The 19,941-nt window shown below is 41.7% G+C and overlaps 1 long non-coding RNA gene across 1 annotated transcript; it reads left to right on the forward strand.

The window, feature by feature from the left end:
- Window positions 1–14,296: 14,296 nt before the first annotated feature.
- On the forward strand, window positions 14,297–19,243 carry LOC114013043 (uncharacterized). The gene is made up of 3 exons (XR_003555885.2): window positions 14,297–14,557; window positions 17,336–17,419; window positions 17,831–19,243. It is a non-coding gene; the product is annotated as an uncharacterized LOC114013043 (long non-coding RNA).
- Window positions 19,244–19,941: the final 698 nt, after the last annotated feature.

Here is a 19,941-nt window from a genome sequence, read left to right on the forward strand (position 1 = left end):
TTTTCAGTATAAATACAGTTGTACCGTGGTTAATAACTTAGCATTCAAATCACATCTGTTGAGAGCTTAGTATACAAGTTAATTTGACAGTATTTTTCTTTTCGTCTCAAAAAATGGTTTAAATTGGTAATAACATTTCAAAAGATTTCTGTGGCTTATTTTGTGGGGGTTTTATTTGTTTAATAACCCATGAAAGTGGGGCTTAATGAGGAAGCCGACATTTGCATACTGATCTGTTCCTCCCTGACAAAACTGAAGAAGTGAGCTCTCTGCACACGCTTGCAGACATGCAGCGGCTCTGGCTTCCAGCCCACTGTGACATAAGCCTGCACAAAATAATTTATTGCCAGTTTCCAGAGATTTCACTTGCCACTCATGAACATCTTAATTATTTGGGTTTAATTACCACAGCTCCAGTTGGGATACACTTGTGGGTGGCTTTTCATCCAAACTGTGCAGCTGTCCTGATTGAGGGAACAGTTGTTCAAAAAAAAGGGACAGAACTAATTAACAGAAAATAAAAATACATCGTTGAGAATGGGACATCTACAATTATGCTAATAGGTAAGATGGTGGCCTGGAAACATATGCACTGAGATTCAACTACAAATCCAGCTTTCTGCTTACCTTCTGACTTCTAGCAAGTCCTGGTGTTCTGAGTCATCTTTTCCCCATCAGTACTACTTTTGGCTGGTAGTCTAGTTAAACCAAACAGATTTACTAGGGGTATTCAAAAAGCTTTTAAGTGCTTCTCTTAACAAAAGTTTGTGCAGTACGTAGGCTTGTATTTAGCATTATGGCCCACGATGTGTGGCTCCAACGCCCTTAGGCAGATTGAGGGTTAAAATGGCCTCTGTCCTGAAGAACTGACCTCTCTGGGAGACAGCCGATCCCTGTGGAACCTGTAGGACCACTGGAATGCTAACACCAGTCTTGATTCAGTGTTGCACAGAGACACTCAAAAGGAAGTTTGGGACCTCTGTAACATTGTTAGTTTTGTCTCCACTGCTTCTGCAGTGTTGACCTAATTTTTCTTTTACAGTGAGAGGCTTGGTTGAAGCAAAGGCAGTAGGTTAAACAGGGAATGGAGTGGAGAAGTAAAGAAAAAGCCATAAAAGAGTAGAATTGTACTTGGCAGATGAAGACTGAGGAAATATTAGATAGACATTGAAAAATAGATATACTCGTGGCCATAAGAATGGAGTTTTAGGACAGCAGTGAGAGCTTACAGGACTCAAGTGGAGAATGTATCTACACTACAAATCAGAGGCATATAAGATTAAGGTTGAAAGTAAGTACTACAGGGCTGTCATGGACTCTGAGAAAAGACCAGACAAAAAGAGGGGATGGTGTGAGGTACAACCAGCACAACTGGAAATACCAACTGGGCAATTAAGAGGCATGGAGAATAAAGCTGCAGCAGTAGACAGCATGCAGAGAGGACTGGATGCTGCTCCTGAAAGGGGACCGTTTCTCAGAATGCGTAACAGTTATGATTTTTGCTATTAAAGGAATAAAAGCACCATTTTAAGAAAGAGCATAGAAGTTCAGCAAAAGCTTGCTGGAAAAGAGCAAAAGATTTTGTAAGTCATTGGATCCTGTAGAAAAGGAACAATGTGTAGGAATGGGATGCCAGTTCTACACTGGCAGGAAAGGAGACCTGCAAGATAATTGTATGCATGTTTTCCCAAATGCAATTCCCCTGCATAGTCAATAATGACTTGTAGACTATGGACTGATCTTTAAGCGTTTAACCAAAATGTCACTTAAGGCAGATGGTAGCTTAAATAACAGTTGTAGTGGAGAGGAAGGGTCCAACACTTGATTCAGAAGCTGACTCTCCCTGGTGTAAATTTGAAATAAGCTCATTCTTTCCCAATGCAGAAAAAGGAAGTCAAGTCTTTCAGGATGTTTGCTTGAGGCAGAGTTTTGCTCTTGTTTTTACTTCCCTTCTGATCACAAGTAGCTCCAGTTAAAATGTCTTAATGACAAAGGGAAAGTCTTGATTCTGATCTTGCAAGCCATTTCATGCCAGAATGACTTCATAGACTTCAGCTGAATTACTTTCAATTATGCTTGGGTAAGTGACTTCAGAATTAGACCCAGGATGTCCATCACTTCACACTTCTCTGGGATCCTGAAGATGTAGGGTTTTTTTTGTAATTGACACAGGCATGTGCAGAAGTTGGGGCACCCCTGGAGATCATTCCCACTTCAAAACAATTGCTGTGGTGGAAAAAGAGTTTACAAAGAGCCATGGTTCATTCTACCTGTGCATTCTCCCCTCTTTGAATGTTAAAAGGGTGCCTGCCTACATTAAAGCTGCTGTTGGCTGCATATATAATTCAGTGTTTATTTTAACACAAGTGACACGGCTACCACAAATGGCAACTCACACAATGATCAAAGAAAGCGAATGGCAAACATGCACACATAAGGGACCAGCATCCTTTGATGGAGTTCAGTCCTAATGAGCCAGCCAAGAGCTGCACAGCCCTACGTCTCGTCTTTAGGATACCAGTGTGAGTGATAGGTCTTGGCAGGCAGCTTCTGAAGAGAGGCAAAAGCATCACACTGAGCTCACAGCTGCAGTCAGTCCTGGCAGATACGATTTCATAGCCATACTTGGGATTTCTCAGTGTGTTGAGGTTCTGGCTGCTCTCTCAAGCTGAATAAGGAAGTGTGAGTGAACACTGCGTTGCCCTTCTCATACTGGGACTATTTGAAATCTTATCTTAGACAATGACAGGACAGGTCAAAAATCTTGCAAAATGCTGTGATGGAAATTTTTATTTTGAACATTTTCTTTTCCCATCTGAAATTACTTTTTTGAAGTTATTCCTCCACTGTAGTCTGAGTGGAAAAGCTGTAAATACCAGAGCAAGTTAGATTACATCTGAAGTTAAACAGTTATCCTCCAAACCTGCCGTTGTCAAAGACTTCAGGGAAAGTAAGACCATGGTCTTTTGTCATTAACCCCATTTATAAATTGCAGTCTCACACCTTCCCACATTTCCTTATCCAATGTTAACTTCCTTTTAAAGGACAGTGAATGTGCTGTTGTTCTTGTAACTAGGCATTAATGACAAATATTAACTCCTCTACTTCTGACATCCCATTTCGTGAGCTTTATTTTTAGTATGCCGCTTAATATGGAAATACTTTTATTCCTTCTGAAGGTTCATCTTGTATTCCTGTGACAGGGTTTAATCTTGTCATTCATTTTTGCATGCAATTAATCCATTTAATAGGTATTTTTATGCGAGAGCCAAGAAACATTATACTAAACTACCCACCTCAGTCCACACGAAGAGGTGGACATCTACACAGCCTGCTGGTCCCATTAAGGCTGAGTACAAAGAAGCAATCAAAACACATACTTCTCTGCCAACCACATTCTTTGAATTTTGGTTTCCTCAGCTTTGGGACTGGGAATCCTGCTACTTATAACAGCTCCAGCAACCTCTCCTTGGGCTGGCTACCGCTCATATTTTAAAGAACATGGCACAGTAGCTGGCAAACTCAGCTGACTATAAAGCTACTGAAATATTTAGGAAATAATATTTACTGATAGCAGCAGGTTTCAGTGAAATGACACTGACTTGTGCTAGCTAGATATCCAACTCAATAAAACTAAAAGCATGACTGAGGGAGGCTATTTATATATGGACATATATATATATATATGTGCGTGCATGTGTGTGTACTGATAGTCAAGTACAATTGTATCTACATTAGCAAGTAGAGTGGTGTAAAACGTAACAGATTTGTAGAGCAAATAATCTGGTACTAAGAACCAGAGTTTGCCCTATATACACTTTAGGGAATTTTATTTCAGACTTTCTCTAGTCTTGTGTGGACTGAATGCCTGCTTGTGGTCTGACCACATCTCCTTTCATTTAAAAGGTACCCAGTTTCTGTGCCTCAAGGCCACCCAACAATACAAACAAAAGCACAGGAAGTGAGGTCTATCATCAAAACTACAATCCCAATCTAAATTAAAATGCTAATGAAGTTACATGTTATATTCCACTGGCAGTGAAATGGGTGATTCAATCAGCACTGTACCATTCTTCTGATAACCATTTGCAGAGAAACCTTCAGCACTGTTGGATGTCAATGATATCTTGTTTATATCAGTAAGTTCTCTTATGTACATGCAGCCTGACTTTCCCCCTGTGTTTAAATGCCATTTCAAGTTTATTGCTTGCTAGCACAGCTTTAAATCATATTTATCTTTCTTGTGGCACCTGAATCTTGTATTACCACATCATAAATGCACTGTACTGCCCATTGTCTGTAGAGCTGAGAAACTGTATTCTTTCCAGTCTTTTTTATGAACAGTCTCTAAGTCATTAGTCAGCTTGGTCAATCTCTATTTTCCACTGGCCTGTAAATTAGAAGGGAAAATAAAATATGCTAAATTGATGCTAAAATAGCATGACATACTTCACTGATTTACTAGGGAATAAACAAAGGACAGTTCTTGCCTTTTATAGTTGCAAGCTTTTCTGTGCCAGAGTCATATAATCTGCCTTTGCCAAAGCTTAATTACACACAGTGTTTGTGGGCCTTTGGAATCACAACCTCAGTTAACTTCCATCAAAAAATAAATCTGTGTTTAAGTACCTCACCAGAAGAGTTTTTCCATCATGGGCAGGCTGTCATAAAGGAATTGACTGCGAATAATGTACTATCTAAGAGTACAGATGCTCTGCCTCCTCCCAAGGGACAGTATATATATGCAGACTTTTCTGATCCATCATAGCAGATACCTTGCTCCATCAATGCCAAGGGCAGTAGGATAAATTCTGATGCCCAAGGCTGGCCTGATTATTTAGAAAAGAACAATAAAATCTCAGAACTCAAAATTGCCTGAATGCTGCAACAGTCAGAATCCACAGCAGTCAGGAGTGGGAGGAGAGGGATTATCTGATGTTACTTACCCTGTGAGCTCAGGGCACCACAAATGCAGTAGTTTAGTCGTCAGCATTACTACTAAGCATCCTAATGCCATGAACTTAGATAAACTTCATACACCAGGATGTCTGGTGTGTGTCAGAATGCCATAAACCCCTGTTTATTACTGCAAGGGTTACCAGGAATATATATATAAAAAAAGTGAAAAAATAATTGATTCAATCACCCTTTGGCTAAAAATATGCATCAAAGAACAGATTACTCCTGCCATGCACAGCCACTCAGAATTAAGGGGTGTTTTGCTCCATTTGGCAAACACTTCTCCCTCTTATCACCACTCTGCTTCAGATGCAGATAGGACTGAGGCTGTGGCTTCAATTCAGCTATCCAAGCTTCCCAAGCACAACACAGGCATTGCCAAAACCTTCAGCTCGCAGAGAACTTTTAGGCAATCTGAGTAGCTCTTTTTTTTTTTTTTTTTTTTTAAATGCCTCTTTCCCAGCTCCCCATATAGTAATTCGGTGGCTACTACCAGCTACTGAAGAGGGCTGAGGTTTGGCTGTTCGAGACGCAAGTGGCAACAGTAAGCAGGATCTGGCAGACAGCAAGATGATGTCAGTTTTGGAGTGCTTCTTCCTGGCCACTGGAATAAGCTAGAGAATGGAGCTTTAATCAAAAGCCACCAGTCTGGAACTATTTTAAAGCTGCCTCAGCAGCTCACCTGGCAACAGCCTTACACATATGCCTTATTATTGCAAAACATATTATCCTACTGTGCACTGATTGTGCCCACAAAATTATGGTAATAACTATCACTGTTGGATTTCTACTGCTGAGGCAAGAGTACAACTGGAATGCTAGCTATAGAGGTATTAATGAAAGACAATCTTTGGGTGTGTGCTGATCGAGCTATCATAAAAAGATTATATGATTTATATAATTCCAAGATATTCCTGAATCTGGAAGAATTTAGTTCTCCAAACTATGGTTTTGAGATATACAGGCCCCATTGCTTAAAATGAGAATCCTGGCTGCATTGCTAGTAAAGCTGAACAGTAGCTTTTAACAGATGTTTAACTTTCCACATCAGTCACGTGATTTTACCCAACCTTGTGTTTACTGGTTACAGGAATTTTACCCACTGAGAAGTTGCCTCCTGCCTTTGTTCACATCAATTCCAGTGGAGTTCAAGGATATTTGATTCCCATGCAGGATAGAAGCCAAACATTACAGGAACTTCTATAGCAACAGATGGTGGTGCAGACGGATGATTAAGTAGACCCAAGCTCTGTCTGGCTTATGGACATGAACAAGGAAAAAGATGTTTTTGCAGATTATTTGACATTTCTTGCAGGATAACACTGTGTTGCTGAACTCATGTTTATATTTACGTGCCCGTTCCTGAGATCAGACATCCATACTTACCCAGGAATAGCCACTGACTTCTGGCATTGGAAACTCAGTTTCAAGTCCCTGCACTACTGGAATCAGACAGGAATTTGAAGCAGTATCTCCCACATCTGCACTGACTGCTCTAAATGCAGTGCTGTTGACATTTAATCGCAACCTTGCAATGTCAAGGTAGTTGCTAACCACAAAGAAAGAGTCCCAACCATGGCAACTATATGAGGAGGAGTGGCAGAACTGGAAGATGACAGTGATAAGCATAACTGTTACAAAACAGTGTCAGAGCAAACCAGATGCTTGGGAGGAAACTCTCTGTAGCTTTCAATGCATTTCCAAAGGTATCAACTGTGCTAAGAGTGGGGTACGTTTGGTCAGTGCAGGAGGGCCTGAGACTGGCACATTGTGCTGCACCACAAGTTTGTATGGCTATGTTTTCTCTGCTGTCGAGACTGGTTTTGCCTATCAAAGAAGCAAGAGTTAAGAGATTTGGCCAGTGGCCCTGCACTTTTCCTCTGAACCGCACTTGAGCAGATTTTATCTTTTATATTTTCCAAAATCTGGTTTACATTTTCCTTTTCTCTTTCAGGGGTAGGTACTAAAGGGTTGATTCAGTTGGTGAGATCTCCAGGATGGCATAAACTAGCATAACCTGTGTTACGGTGATTCTAATGGAGCCACTTCAGTTTACACTGGTTGAACGTCTTGCCAAAAATCTTACCCCAAAATGGCCATTATTCCATTTTGGCACGTTTGCACTCCTGTGCTCTTCTAGATGACTCATGTTGGTGTGAGGAGTCAGGGAAAGGAAGAAAAACCATCTGGCTACTTGCATTCAAAACTAGACATTCCTAACTTGTTTATGTTCCCAAATCATCCATTCTTGCAGGGGTGGGGAATTTTCCTCACTTTGGATTCTTAGCCTTGGGGTCTAGATCATACTGTCTGAAAATTAAAAAGCAGGGTACCAGGAATGTCATGGCTTCTTGCTTGTTGGTACTGGGCTGTGCAGATCCCTTAGTCCTGGCAGAAGGCACATATATCTCAACAGAGGAAACACGCAGACAATCAGCAGCCTGTAACATTTACAACCAGCAGATCAGGTAGCTGTTGTCCCCAGTAACACATCTGAAGCACTTGACACCAGCGAGTGCCAGACAAAGTGTGTTACTGAACTGTGCATGATAAGCATATCTCCAACAGCAATAACTGCTGTAACTTACCCAACACATTCCCATACCAATTAACATCTTAACTGCACACACATTGCCTAAAGGATCTAGGGAATTTGACAGGGGATTAGTTTAGATAACTTGGCATTATTTTTATCGTGATCCTACCAGTGTTGTATCTTCCTTCTATAAAGATATGCTTAATGGCGCTGTCTGGCAGGGAGCAAGCTTCAGGTTGTTACTGTTGCCTCCAGGTTAAGTTTTTAAATCTTGGCAAGTAGAAATAGGGACACTCCTGGCTAATACTAATATAGCAGCCTGTTCCCTCACACTGACCTGGTAGACATCTAGCATGCTGCAGGAATGCTTCCAGTGTAGTTGCCTAGATAGAATGGCACTGGGCTGGGATGTCCTTTTCAATCATGTTTACGTGCAATTATCTGTAGAGATAAAAACATGAGTACAAATTAGAGGCTGCTTTGAAGTCCTTCAGAAAATATGGACAAACTTTAAACAAAGAGGTAAGTCCACTGTCCAGCAAAGTTCACTGGGATTCCTCTTCTGTAGGAGAATCGCTTGGGGTCATTCTAAGTTAGATTCAGATCCACATCCCTGCAAAGCTGTCGGGGAAGACCCGTGTAAGGCCAAAGTACACCTCAATCTTCAATGCATTCATCTTGCCACCTGTCTCTGTGAGGTTTATGTGCAGTTATCCTGTTTTACAGATGGGGTAGGAAGTGTAGGGGCTAAAAGACTTGACTCGGGTCACACAGGAAGTCTGTGGGAGAGTGAGGTGTCGAACTGGCTGCCATTGTCTCCTGGGTGAGACACCATGTCCGACGTGGCACTGAAAGTTGGCCTTTATCACTGCAGTGGACTCCGAAAGGAGACAAAGGACAGTCCCTGCTGACAGTGCACGCACCTACCTGAACACCTAAAGGGAGAGAATGAAGGCAGTTGCATGGGAAAGGTTACAGCTTTGATCAGTTTGTTTATGGTACTGTGATAAGAAGTTAGTAGAGAAAAGCAAGTCTCTTTGGGAAACCTAGAAAGCAAGCAGCTCTTCTCCCTGCCATGGGGGCTCTGAAACCACTTGGGATGAAGAATCTTGGTTCAAGCTGTAGGTTATCTATTGATTAAAAATAATAGCTGATGCTTTTTCAATGCCTTTGATTCTAACACACTTTGCACGCTAGAACTGCTGTGCTAGAAGTGATACTTCTGACTGTACAAGTGATACAAGCTGACACTTGAAGAGCTCCAGGCAGAGCAGCACGCCACACCGCTGTTGTTGAGGGGAGGAAATGTGGTGAGAATTAAGACTGCAATTATTCAGCTTGAAATTTTGCCAGATTACAAAGAACAACACCCAGCTTCTTACAAAAAAGGAACTCATTAGATCTTTAGTTCCAAAATATGGAAAGATTAAAAAGCCCTAACACAATAAGCTCTTCATGCTTCAAGGCAAGGACTGGGAATTCTCTCAGTGCAATAGCTATTATCAAGAGTAATTCAAATTTATCATTATACTTTCAGAAGTGCTACCCTGTGATGCCTCTAGGCCAAGGTACAGCATATCCCTCAGTCAGTGGCACCACCCCTTTGTTTCTTGCAAAGACAGAAGAGTGTCCAAGTCTTACATCTCACAGGCTTCTCTTCTCTTCCCCTTCAAAGCCTGTAGGCATGACAGAGTCTCCTGGCAGAGCTGTATGGAGCTGTGGAGCACATCCTGGAGCGTCTCTACCAGACTGGGTAGTGCAGAGCCAGACCAGACTGCTTACGGCTCTGTCATCAACTCTGCCTTCCGTCTCAGAACTCAGTGTTTGAAATTGAAGACTTTTGCACTCGTGCACCATGTTACGGGGAATTTCCCAACCCTGCTGACATTTCTATGTAAAGAAGCATAACTGGGTTTCAGACCTACCCATGTAGCTATCTAAATAACAAGTCAATCTTACAAATGTCTGTTTCGTTGAAGGTTAAAGCTCATTGATGGCCACAAAACTGGACATTGCTATGAGATGACAGGATAATGTGTCACCTTTTTTACGGTGAAATACAAATTCTTTTTTCTACACACAGCTTTTCCCTGTGCTGAAGAGACCAGCCTGTGTAGTTTTTGTTCGGTTTAAAGAAAATCCAAACAACCAAATGAGAAACTCCAGCCCTTCCAACAGTTCTTTTATAGGCCCAGTGCACCTTTTTATCTGGTCTTTAAGGATGCAGGATCTTCTTGGAAAGCTGTTCCCTAACATCAGACCACACTGTCTACTCTTGGAAACAGGAGGCTTTCAAAATTGCTCTGTGGTAGAAAGGCAAAGAAAGTCATTAGCCTTTTCAACTGCATGGTTCTTATGAAGGCCAGACCTCTTTAGGTGTAACACTAAGCTACCGGTGCCACCTTGTAGTTTTGACTCAACCAAGGGAACTCCTATTGCAGATGAGAGCAATGCCAAATTGCTGTTCTCCTTCCTTGTGAATCACAGATGAGAGCACAGAACCCACCCCAAAAGAAGGAAGGGAGTCAAATGTACTTACTTACAATGTCTAGCTCATGGAGAAATCACCAAAACATTCCTTGCCCTTCTTCTGAAACAGGTGGAGTTGGCTGCTGCCTGAGGTGTGACACCAGGCTTGACTGAGGTGTGCAGTTCCAGAGGACTGAGAAGGGTTTGCATGCTGATGGGAGTATAGTCCCAGGCAGGGCCTCCTTTCCCAGCACCAAACACTGGAGCAAGAGTATTCAGACACAACTCTTCATGGTCAAATTCTCTCCCATTCTTTCAGGAAAACATTGTACTTTTATCCACTCAGAAAAAGGTGACTGGGACCTCTGGGAACGACAGCAACCAATAAGTAGCAAACAGCTACTAGAAATGTGGCTGGTGTGAATGTTGGCAAATAGACATTTACTGCTAATGCTGAACACGACTTTTAAAGAGACATCTCATGAAATGACTGAGAGAAATTACTTGGTCGATTAAGCAAAAAAAAATATGAGATTTTCTTAGTCTCCAGCTTTGCTTTCCGTTAGATTTTAGGGGCAGATGAACAGATTTATATACACTTACTACTTACTTTTCTCTGCCCTGTCTCTGTCACCCTATTTAGCACAGAAAGCTTTAAGACTGCTGTAGTTAAACTCTGATTTTTTCCTTTCTTTATCAAGCGCTTTAGGCCCACAATATAAGACTCTCTTTCCTACCATACACCTTAATTTCCTTAGGGATTTGGTGATCCCAATTGGTTGCTAAAAATGTTTCCTCAAAGTTGTTCAACACGACACTACCGCTCCAGGCCTTCCCCAATGACAAACTGCTCTTGTTGAATGGCTCCCTCTTTACTTCACACGCTGAATTTCCCTGGGAAGGAAGGCAAAACAGATCAATAATGGAAAAAATTACAACACTTAATAACAGTTTAGCTACACAAACTGCAAAATACCTCAGGGCTGAGATAATTCAGAACTCACTATGAACTGCTGTAATTTGGAGCAACTCCTAAAGAAGTTATGTATACAAGCAAATATGATACAAACAAGTTCAAAGCTGAAAACTGAGAGAACATACTTATTACCTGGGTGGGAGAGAAGTGCACGGAGACTGACTTCAGTTGTTTTGAAAGCCTTTTTTTTCTGTTTCTTTTTCAAAACAGTCGCATCTCTTTAAAGCTTTTTGACAACTCTTAAGATAGAAAGCAGAGCTACTGCTAGAAAGATAGAAAGACTACTACTTTTAGCAGTAGTCGGGGAATGCCAGCAGGATGCAAAAGCCTTCTCTACAACCATGCAGGGACTATGAAGAGAAGTGGCCAAATATGGTACTCCTTCAGCATCCCAAAACGCCTTCGCAGATACATATGCCTGAGTAGCAGCAAGTTTTCATCACCACACACACAAGAACTGGATTACAACAGAGAACCTTTTTGATGCTGCATTTTTACTGCAAAAACTACAAGTAGTCACCCCCACAACACACACACACTTTTTTTTCCCCCTTTTAAATTAAAGTAGTGCTTGGAAGGTCCCAGTGTGATAGCTAGAGGCATCTCCTTCAGCACTAGGGCAACTCAGCCCCTGCCAGAGGCACTTCTGAAGGAGCAAGTCTACACAGCCCTGCTTTTGGAAGGGTTTCACAGGTTGCGCAGAGCTCCCTGGTGCTTCGAGATGACAATTGCTGGCATCCAAGTTAGCAGTTGAAGACCATGTGGAATGGTCAGTACTTCACTGCGGGAACAGCAGATAAACTGAATAAGGACAGAGGAGGTACATTTTGTGAGACTGCAGTCCTGATGATTCTGACAATGGAGAAAAGGGTTAACAACTTCATTTTTATGTACAAAAGGTATCTCTACATGCCTTATCACAACAGTGATTTGAACCTCAAAGAAAATTATCCTGACAAGAAGGAATACATAGACTTGGTGTTAGCTTCTTCCATTTGCACAGCTGGATTTCTCATATCAACATTGCATAGAGGATCTCAAATTAGTCCTAAACCGAGAGACTGGACACCAGAAGCAGTCATATGAAAAACAAAATAGTTCTGAGGAAGACTTTCCCTTCTCTCTGTTACAGCTAACACTGCAGGTTACCACAACTGAGAAATTTTCCCTGGTTTGTTTCCTTTCCTTGATGAGAGGAGTTGATTCTGAGCCAAACGTAGCAAGAATGAGAAGACCTGTCACAGTTTAGTCTGAATTTGGGAGAGGGGAAAAGGGAAGAAGCTTTCTAGTGTTTCACTTCCTGGGTCTCGTGCCTCTGCAATACTGTTCTGAATAGATTTTATTGAAAAAAACAGTTTAAACAGAGCTGTCTACAACAATCTGAAAACTAAATGGAAATAAATTATTTTGTTGACCATTCCTACAATGCAGTTTCAGTGTTTTGTGCCAAACTGGTGGTTTCCCCCAAATCCTACTTACATTAGATTCCACAAGAGGGATGCATCTCTTATTGAAAACCAACTAACTAACCAACCAACCAACCAACCTTTTCCCAGATTATAGGAAAAGTTCTCCACAGGTACATGAAATAATTTGTTTTCCTATGTCCCCATGCCTGATGAGTACTGGTTCCACTTCTTGTGCTTCTGTGGATTTTAGAGGTGTGGGCAGAATTCTTCCCACAAGAAGGGGGCAGAAATGGTGCCTAGCTGTGCTACTCGTAAGTTTGTGTAAGTGTGCTGGACCTGAATTGTGGGCTATTCCAAGTTAAGTTCAAAGGCGGCGATGTTCATTGGTTGAACTACTTCACCCAGATGAATTTATGTCTTCAGGGGATACAAATAAAGAAGAAGCAAAGTAAGTTAAAAGCTAATCTAACAAGAGGCAAATTTAGCATTGAAGGTGATTCGATTTTTTGAATTATTGTTATCATTTTTATTTAAGGACAGTTTAGAAGTGATGCCAAATTAACTCTTTGCCCAAGTTAACCCTAAATATATCTCTCTACTGAGAAAAATGAATGCCATTATCTATGCTCAATAAGAAAATGGAGAGAAAGTTGCCCAAAGCCATGTAGCTTAACGGTAAAGGAAATTCAGCTCTCAGCCTTGAGAGCTGTAGATCATTAATGGAAGTTTTACACAATGAAATAGTGAAAATACAATTTCTGCTTAGTGGTAGTGACAATAAGTATAGGGGAAAACCTAGCATATTAAGGCAGATGCATAAATTCCAGCCAGCTCTTTGTTCTTTTGTTTCCCAGCATTTGCTGAATTCTTCCCACTTTCTATGGTTTATTTAAGAGCTCTTGCAGATGTTTTAGATTTCTTCTAATCACAGTTAAACACTACTTACGTTGTTTTTTTAAAAAACAAAATGCAATATATAATTTTGTATTAAGCTCCATTTTCCAAAGCCTATGCTCCCCTTCACCATTTTGTTCTCGTATGTTACTGATTATAAAAATGGGCTTGTTAACCAGAAATTATTCTACAAATATTTTCAAGCTTTGATCATTCTGTCTCTCTATAGACATTTAATCTATCTCTGTAGTACCAGGATGCTGTGTGGAATTGTGGTCACTGGTATTTTTGCAGTTTTACACTTTGCCTGAAGGAAACCGGTGATACAGTTCAGCATTGCTTGCTGAAGAAGAGGCGAACAGTAGTTGTGGTGTGGGATCAGGTGATGGAGCACAAGCAGCAGCTTTTCTAGGCATAGAACCAGCTGATGCTGCAAGACACAAATGGAAGAAATCAGGAAGACTTCCCAGAGAAGAACAATCTTACTGCTTTCCAGTGCATACCCCTACCTCTGGACAGTGTGAGCAGCATCTGTGGCTGTGAGTTAGCTATGCAGGAGCATCATACGTCTCTGTGCTCCCTCTCTGGGGCGAAGGCCCTGACTTTCTGCTCTACTGCAGCCCAAACCCTGCCTTGAAGACTGCAGGTTTCAGACTACCTTCACGCCAAAGAGGTGCTAACAAATCAAAACATCTTTGGGAGGAGGAAAGAAGCCTGGAGCAACATTAACAAAGCTAATTTGGCTTGTGAGGCTGAGTTGGACTGTGAGCGGCAGCTGGAAGAAAAATCCTCCAGAAGTCCATCATATGATGATGAAGTTTTCCTGCTTCTGCCTTCCTCCTTCCCTTCAGTCTCTCAACTACTTTCAAGCAAAGCCAAGTGGCCCAAGCATCAGTATGCCAGAAACATCAGTTAGGGTTGATAGAGCTTTTCTTTATGTTCAGTCCACAGGCAAGGAACAAATGGAAAATGAAAAAGTGAAGCTTCACCCAAAATCACTTCCTGAAATGCTCACTTCCTCATGAACTCACTTCTCTCCTGTGGGCAAAAAGAAAGTGAGAACAGATGAATGTGAGCAGGAAATGCTTTCCAGTCAAACACCCCCACGGCGATCAAGTGCAAAGACAGCAGAAGTGTATCAGTCACACAGGCATACAGGACTGTCAGCACTAGTAGGCACAGCTGAGTGAAGAGGAGCTCTGTAGAAGAGGTTGGGGAGAGCCTCCAAGCTCACACTCAAATCAGCAGCAGAGCCTGAGATTGCACAGCACCACACATCTGTGTTTCTACAGTGACGGCACTTTTCTACTGTCGGTAAGTTGAACCTCTGTCATGGCATTTGCCCAGTAAGCAGGAACACTCTATTCGCTGGTGAAATGGTGCAATCCAATTGGAGAACAAAGTCACCGAATTGTCCTTTATGGGCTGGTACACAATCCAGAGAAAGCAGATGCTGTTCTGTCCCTCAAAAGAAAGGACTCGTATACAGCACATCCAGAGAACATACATCACTTAAAAGGGAAGAGGCAATACTGTTTTGCATGAAGTTTCAGCCATACCTGCACTCCAGGTTTGCAGGTAGAGTGAGTGGCTGTGTAAGAGAAGTTTGCCTGACATATTCTGGAGGCAAATAGGATCAAGAAAATCTTGACACTGATTCTTCTCCATTTAGCACAGGCCCATGTGTTACAAAAGGTACTAAGCTACTAGCAAAGTCATCTAGTCTCTCCCTCAGCTATTTCTCTCCATGGTTCCTGGAAGGAACTGCTTTAAGTGATGTTTATAGCAGGGGTGTGTGCTGCTAACTCATCCAAACGGTAGTCCTCCTGCGAACTTGTAAGAGGTCTCTGCTTGAAGCAGGCATAATTTTCCAGACCTTGTTAAACGTTTTTCTGGGCGCTGGTCTATACACTTGAGAAATTCCTTACTGAGCAGATTACAAGGGCAGCCAGTGACCCAATAACCTTCATTTTCCTGGGATGATGCAATGGCCAATTCATGCTCAGGAAGTACAGCGGGCTGAGCAGAACGTGAAATGAGCTGCTGAAATTCCCAAGTCAGCATTTTGTTTCCATGCCACTGAGGGTAAGATTTCAAAGTGTAGAATGGTTCTTTAAATTCTCTCTTTTATGAGGTCAGGCTAAATGCTTCCCTTTTATATATGAAGAGAGGGTGATCTTTGCCAGAGTCCACACTGGGTTTGCTCATGTTTTGATTTCTGTTTTGGTTGAGAGCTCTGTGTAGCAGGAACTGCAGCTTTCAGCAGCCGTTCAGGCTTTGCTGGAAGGTGGCCCCTGCCAGAAGCAGTGGGCTGCCGAAGCATCGAAGCGATTTAGCAGCAGCAGAGAGACTCTCTGCTGAAACCATGGTCTGTCTGCAGGCTCTGTCACTCGAGCGCCCTTCCTTTCTACCCAGTCCTCAACTTCAAGACTCCATATTTGATTTTGGGCAGGGAACAACATGAATAAAGGAATAAAAGAAAAAAAGCTCTGAAGAGCTAGCCAGGCTGTGAAAGAAGGGTGAAGATTTCAGTGTAAACCTGACTGGGAGGCAGTGGAGAGCATGTTATAAACACTCAGGATTGTGTGAGAGGAATCCTGTAAGATATATGCCCTCATTTCCATCTTCTTGATTTAATCAACTACTGTTGTCTTGACAGGAAAAAACTCCCAGCACAGTCTATAGATATCTCCAGGAAAACATTAGAAAGTGTGTTAAAACTGGTAGATTGGACGAAAGCAGCAGAAAATATTCTCTATTGATAGTACTTGCAACAGCAGAGAAATTAATTGGGTGTGCTAACGTGCTCATACACAGGTTGGCTTGACTACAGACACAAGCGAGGATATGAAGCCTGCACTAGAGAGTGCTTTTAAGATACAGCAGCCAGCAGAAGCCGCTTAGACACTAACTCCAGCCACAGAGAGCCATAGTTGTATCGACCTTACAGTGTCTCACACGATGCGTTCTTGAGAAGCATGTCATGGTGAAATACAGTCCTACTAGAGAAAACACAGCGTTGTGCTGGAACCCTGTTCCCAGAAAGCTCAGTTTGACAGACTGCAGCAATCTGGGTAGTTGTTTAGATTAGATGGTTCAGGCTGATTAACCTGTAACCCTAGCACTGGGTTCCCATCACAAATTTCAGTAACAACTTGTAAGGGACAGAGAAAAGCCCCGAGGCCAAACCCTTACTGTGACTGTATGAGCCTGTTTCTCATTCCCGATGTCAGAAGTGAGTTGATTTGTACTCCCCTCTAGCCATACTTAAAGACTAGTCCAGGATTCCCTTCCTGCCTAAACTAATTCAGGACCAATACATATCAATTCCTCTTATACCAGCAGTACTGTGAATTTAAATAGCTCCCTATCCCCCACATCTGCAGATCCAGAGGAGCTGTGTCTGCTCTCGGACACTTAAGCTTAAACCAAAACTCACTTCTTCCTTCAGCTCCCAGAATAGACTCTCCTTTCGATTTCAGAATTTCTGCCCTTTGAAATGCTCTGCTTTGACAGTTCGAGACTTCTGATCACAGAAGAGTTTCCATAAGGGACAACAAGTCGTCAGGGCATTCAGCACTGACACCCAGAATTAGTTCTGTGGGAGCCAGCTTCTTCACGGAGCTCCCTGTGACTCTATGGATGCAGCTAGGCTGAAGAGCTGCCAAGTGGGTGCTGAACGAACAGATGCCTTTTTCCTTTAAAATCCAAATGCAACAACAGGAACTTGCTGCTGATAGAAGGGGCTGGACATGAGACTGGACAAATAGTACTAAATGGAGTAGAATTTTCCAGAGACCATGTAACACGTGTAGAAACAAAGCTGCAGCAGGACGCAAAATTTCTCCTTAGGGCTACAGCGTTAAGAATAGTCTGTTCTTAGCCCAGAGGGAAACAAAATCAGAGGAATTTGATCTCAAGTAGTGAACCAAAAAATGCCAGGCATTTTCTGGATGTCTGTGTTATTACAGGGACCAGCCAGGGATGAGTTATTTGTCTTTGAGCTATACAGCTGTTAAAAGTTCTAAGAAATGAAGTCATAGCTTTCAACATGCCCCAGTTATAGCATGTATTTCTGTTTGAACTCTAAAGGTGGCCTGGACTCTCAGAAATGCACAGATGTCTCAAATGCCACCACCTACTTGTCTGCAAGATCAAAAGGGACCAAAGCAACATGTGAGTTTACCTAATTTTAAACATGATTCTGTAACTCACCATCAGTAGTGTCAACTGCAGGTCTGACTTACCTTTTCAACACTGCCATTCTTACTGGCTGGGAGCAACTACAGACAGTATAACCCCTGCTTGGAAGCAAATATCTGAAACAAGCCTCAAATGGTCTGCTTGCTGTCTCAATTTATGTAGTTTTAGAATTTCACTAAGAATTTGAAGACAGAACCCAGCATTTACCACTTACCTGTTACAGGAAAATCCAAGTAGACCCCTTCCAGTCCTTACTCTGTTTCCCTTTTGCAACATGGTAGAGATGCAGCAATATCATCCGTTGTGTCTATAAAAGGGTGGAAAGCTGTTATCTCAGGTTCTGCCCCCCTGCTCTTACTCAAAGTGATTTTTTTTTTTCTCCAGCAAAAGATTTAGACTTGCCTGTGCTGTGCTGTTTGGTCAGCCCCATTTCCAGTGCACCTTCCCACCTACCCAAAGCTGTGCTGGCATCTCAATTCCACTGCAACTGTGTGACCCACCAGACCTCGGAGACTCTACAAATCCTAAAGCCACTCCCTAACCTGTGCCTGCCTCGCAGTCCCAGGACAAAAGAATGGGCAACTTCCTATTCTGTATCCAGCAGCTCTCCCTCCACTCCACTCACAGGCAATTAGTATACTAGGAACCACCCGGGCATGTTAAGCAAGAAGGGTATGAAACACTAAAAGGGAAAAGCTGTTACCTTCATTGGCAGATGTTATGAACCTACTCATTAGGAATCTGAATAGGGACCAAACAGTGTGGACTCTGCTGCTAGCAAATACTTTTGGAAAAAAACTATAGGTCGAAAGTTCTCTTTTTGGTGGGCGTTACACTTAAGATAGGGAAGAAGATCTGAATAGGCTCTGACCCCTTCTGAGATGGGTGCATTGGCAGTCTATTTTGTTTTACAAAGCATTTAGTATAGGAGATATTCAGCATATTTAGTTTTTCCAGGTTTAGGAGAGGTATAGGATGCCCTTATAAAGAATTTTTTTCATCTAGCCTCTTTCCAGATGACAAGATCTTGGACAAACTGAAATATGAGTGATCTGGTCATGCAATAAAGAGCCACTCCTGCGATTTGGAAGAGGTCCGAGATGACTCCTGAACAGTCAAGAAACTTAACCAGAAAATTCTCTCGTGGCTTGAATTGCTGGGATGCAGGATCTGGAAGCATCACAGGCATGTCACAGCAGTGGTTTGGCTTGAGAATTACCCTAAACAGCCTTATTGTCACCACTGAGTGATAGAGGATGGCAACTGGACTGCAAGTGAAGCACAACAGAATGACCAGTGAAGCTGATTTTCTTTTTGAATCTTTTCCCCCACTTAGTTTTTGTATGTGAAAACTCAGTAACATGAAGTTCCAGATCAGAAGAGATCAGCTATATATGAGAGATCAGGAAGAACAGCAAGTTCATACTAAAGTTCTCACTTTCATTCTTCTGAGGGAAAAAGCAGCATACTCTTTTAGCTAAAATCACTACAGACTTCATGAAGCAAAGGTTCCATCTAGGCTCAAAGAATATATCAAATTTGTGTCCTAACACTCCTCTGTTTGAATTCATAACAGATATTCCTACAGTCTGGATTGCCTGAACTCACCAATTTTCAAATCTATTTAAGAGAAAATTTATGAGAGGATGAATTCGGTTCCTGTACTGTAGTTTCATGAATTTAGGGACTGAGTGTTCTGCACTAATGATAGTTGATAAAAACCACTGGTGAATTTGACCTTGATTTGCGGGACATACTGTTCCTGATTTTGGTAATAAATGTTGACATTAAGACCCATGTTTTCTCCACAGACAGACATGATTGTGACTAAACCTGCACATACTGAGACATACTGACTTTCAAGGAAAAAAGCCAACCATGAGCAGAGGAAAGGAGACAAAACCAATAACCAAAAAGAGAAGAGAAATAAACATTTAGGTGAAGTCTCCAGTGATTTCATGAGACAAAAGTTCAGTCTAGGCTTGAAGAATATACCCATTTTGTTTCCTAACACGCCTCCATCTTAGGTCATAACTCAAATACTCCCACAGTGACTCTACCGCTTCAACTCACAAAATTTCAACTAACAACAAATAGCAATCTTTAAATTGTTAGTAAAGCAATGTGCTATCCCCCTCAGTAAAAGAAAAAAAAAAAAGTCTCAAGTATAAAGATTTCATATGAACTTGAGCTACTAGAGGTTTCACACCATCTTTGCCATGTATGCCACTTTTTTTTTTTTTTAATAGCTAACAATTTGCACAGAAAAAGTATAACTAAATATAATCCTCAGACTGGATCTTGAGAAACTGCGCGAGCATTTTGGAAATATAGTGTCATTTCAACTCATTTATTGTTAAAAAATGCAAACAAAAGATGAATATTTAGAAGAAAGAAAATACTCATGCTTATATAGCTGAAGGCAAAGAGTAAGTAATTGCAGACAGACCGGAATCATTAGTGTGGCGTTCTTAATGTCCCAGTCTCACATAACT

This window comes from Falco peregrinus, chromosome 1, assembly GCF_023634155.1.
Source record: "Falco peregrinus isolate bFalPer1 chromosome 1, bFalPer1.pri, whole genome shotgun sequence".
NCBI lineage: Eukaryota > Metazoa > Chordata > Aves > Falconiformes > Falconidae > Falco > Falco peregrinus.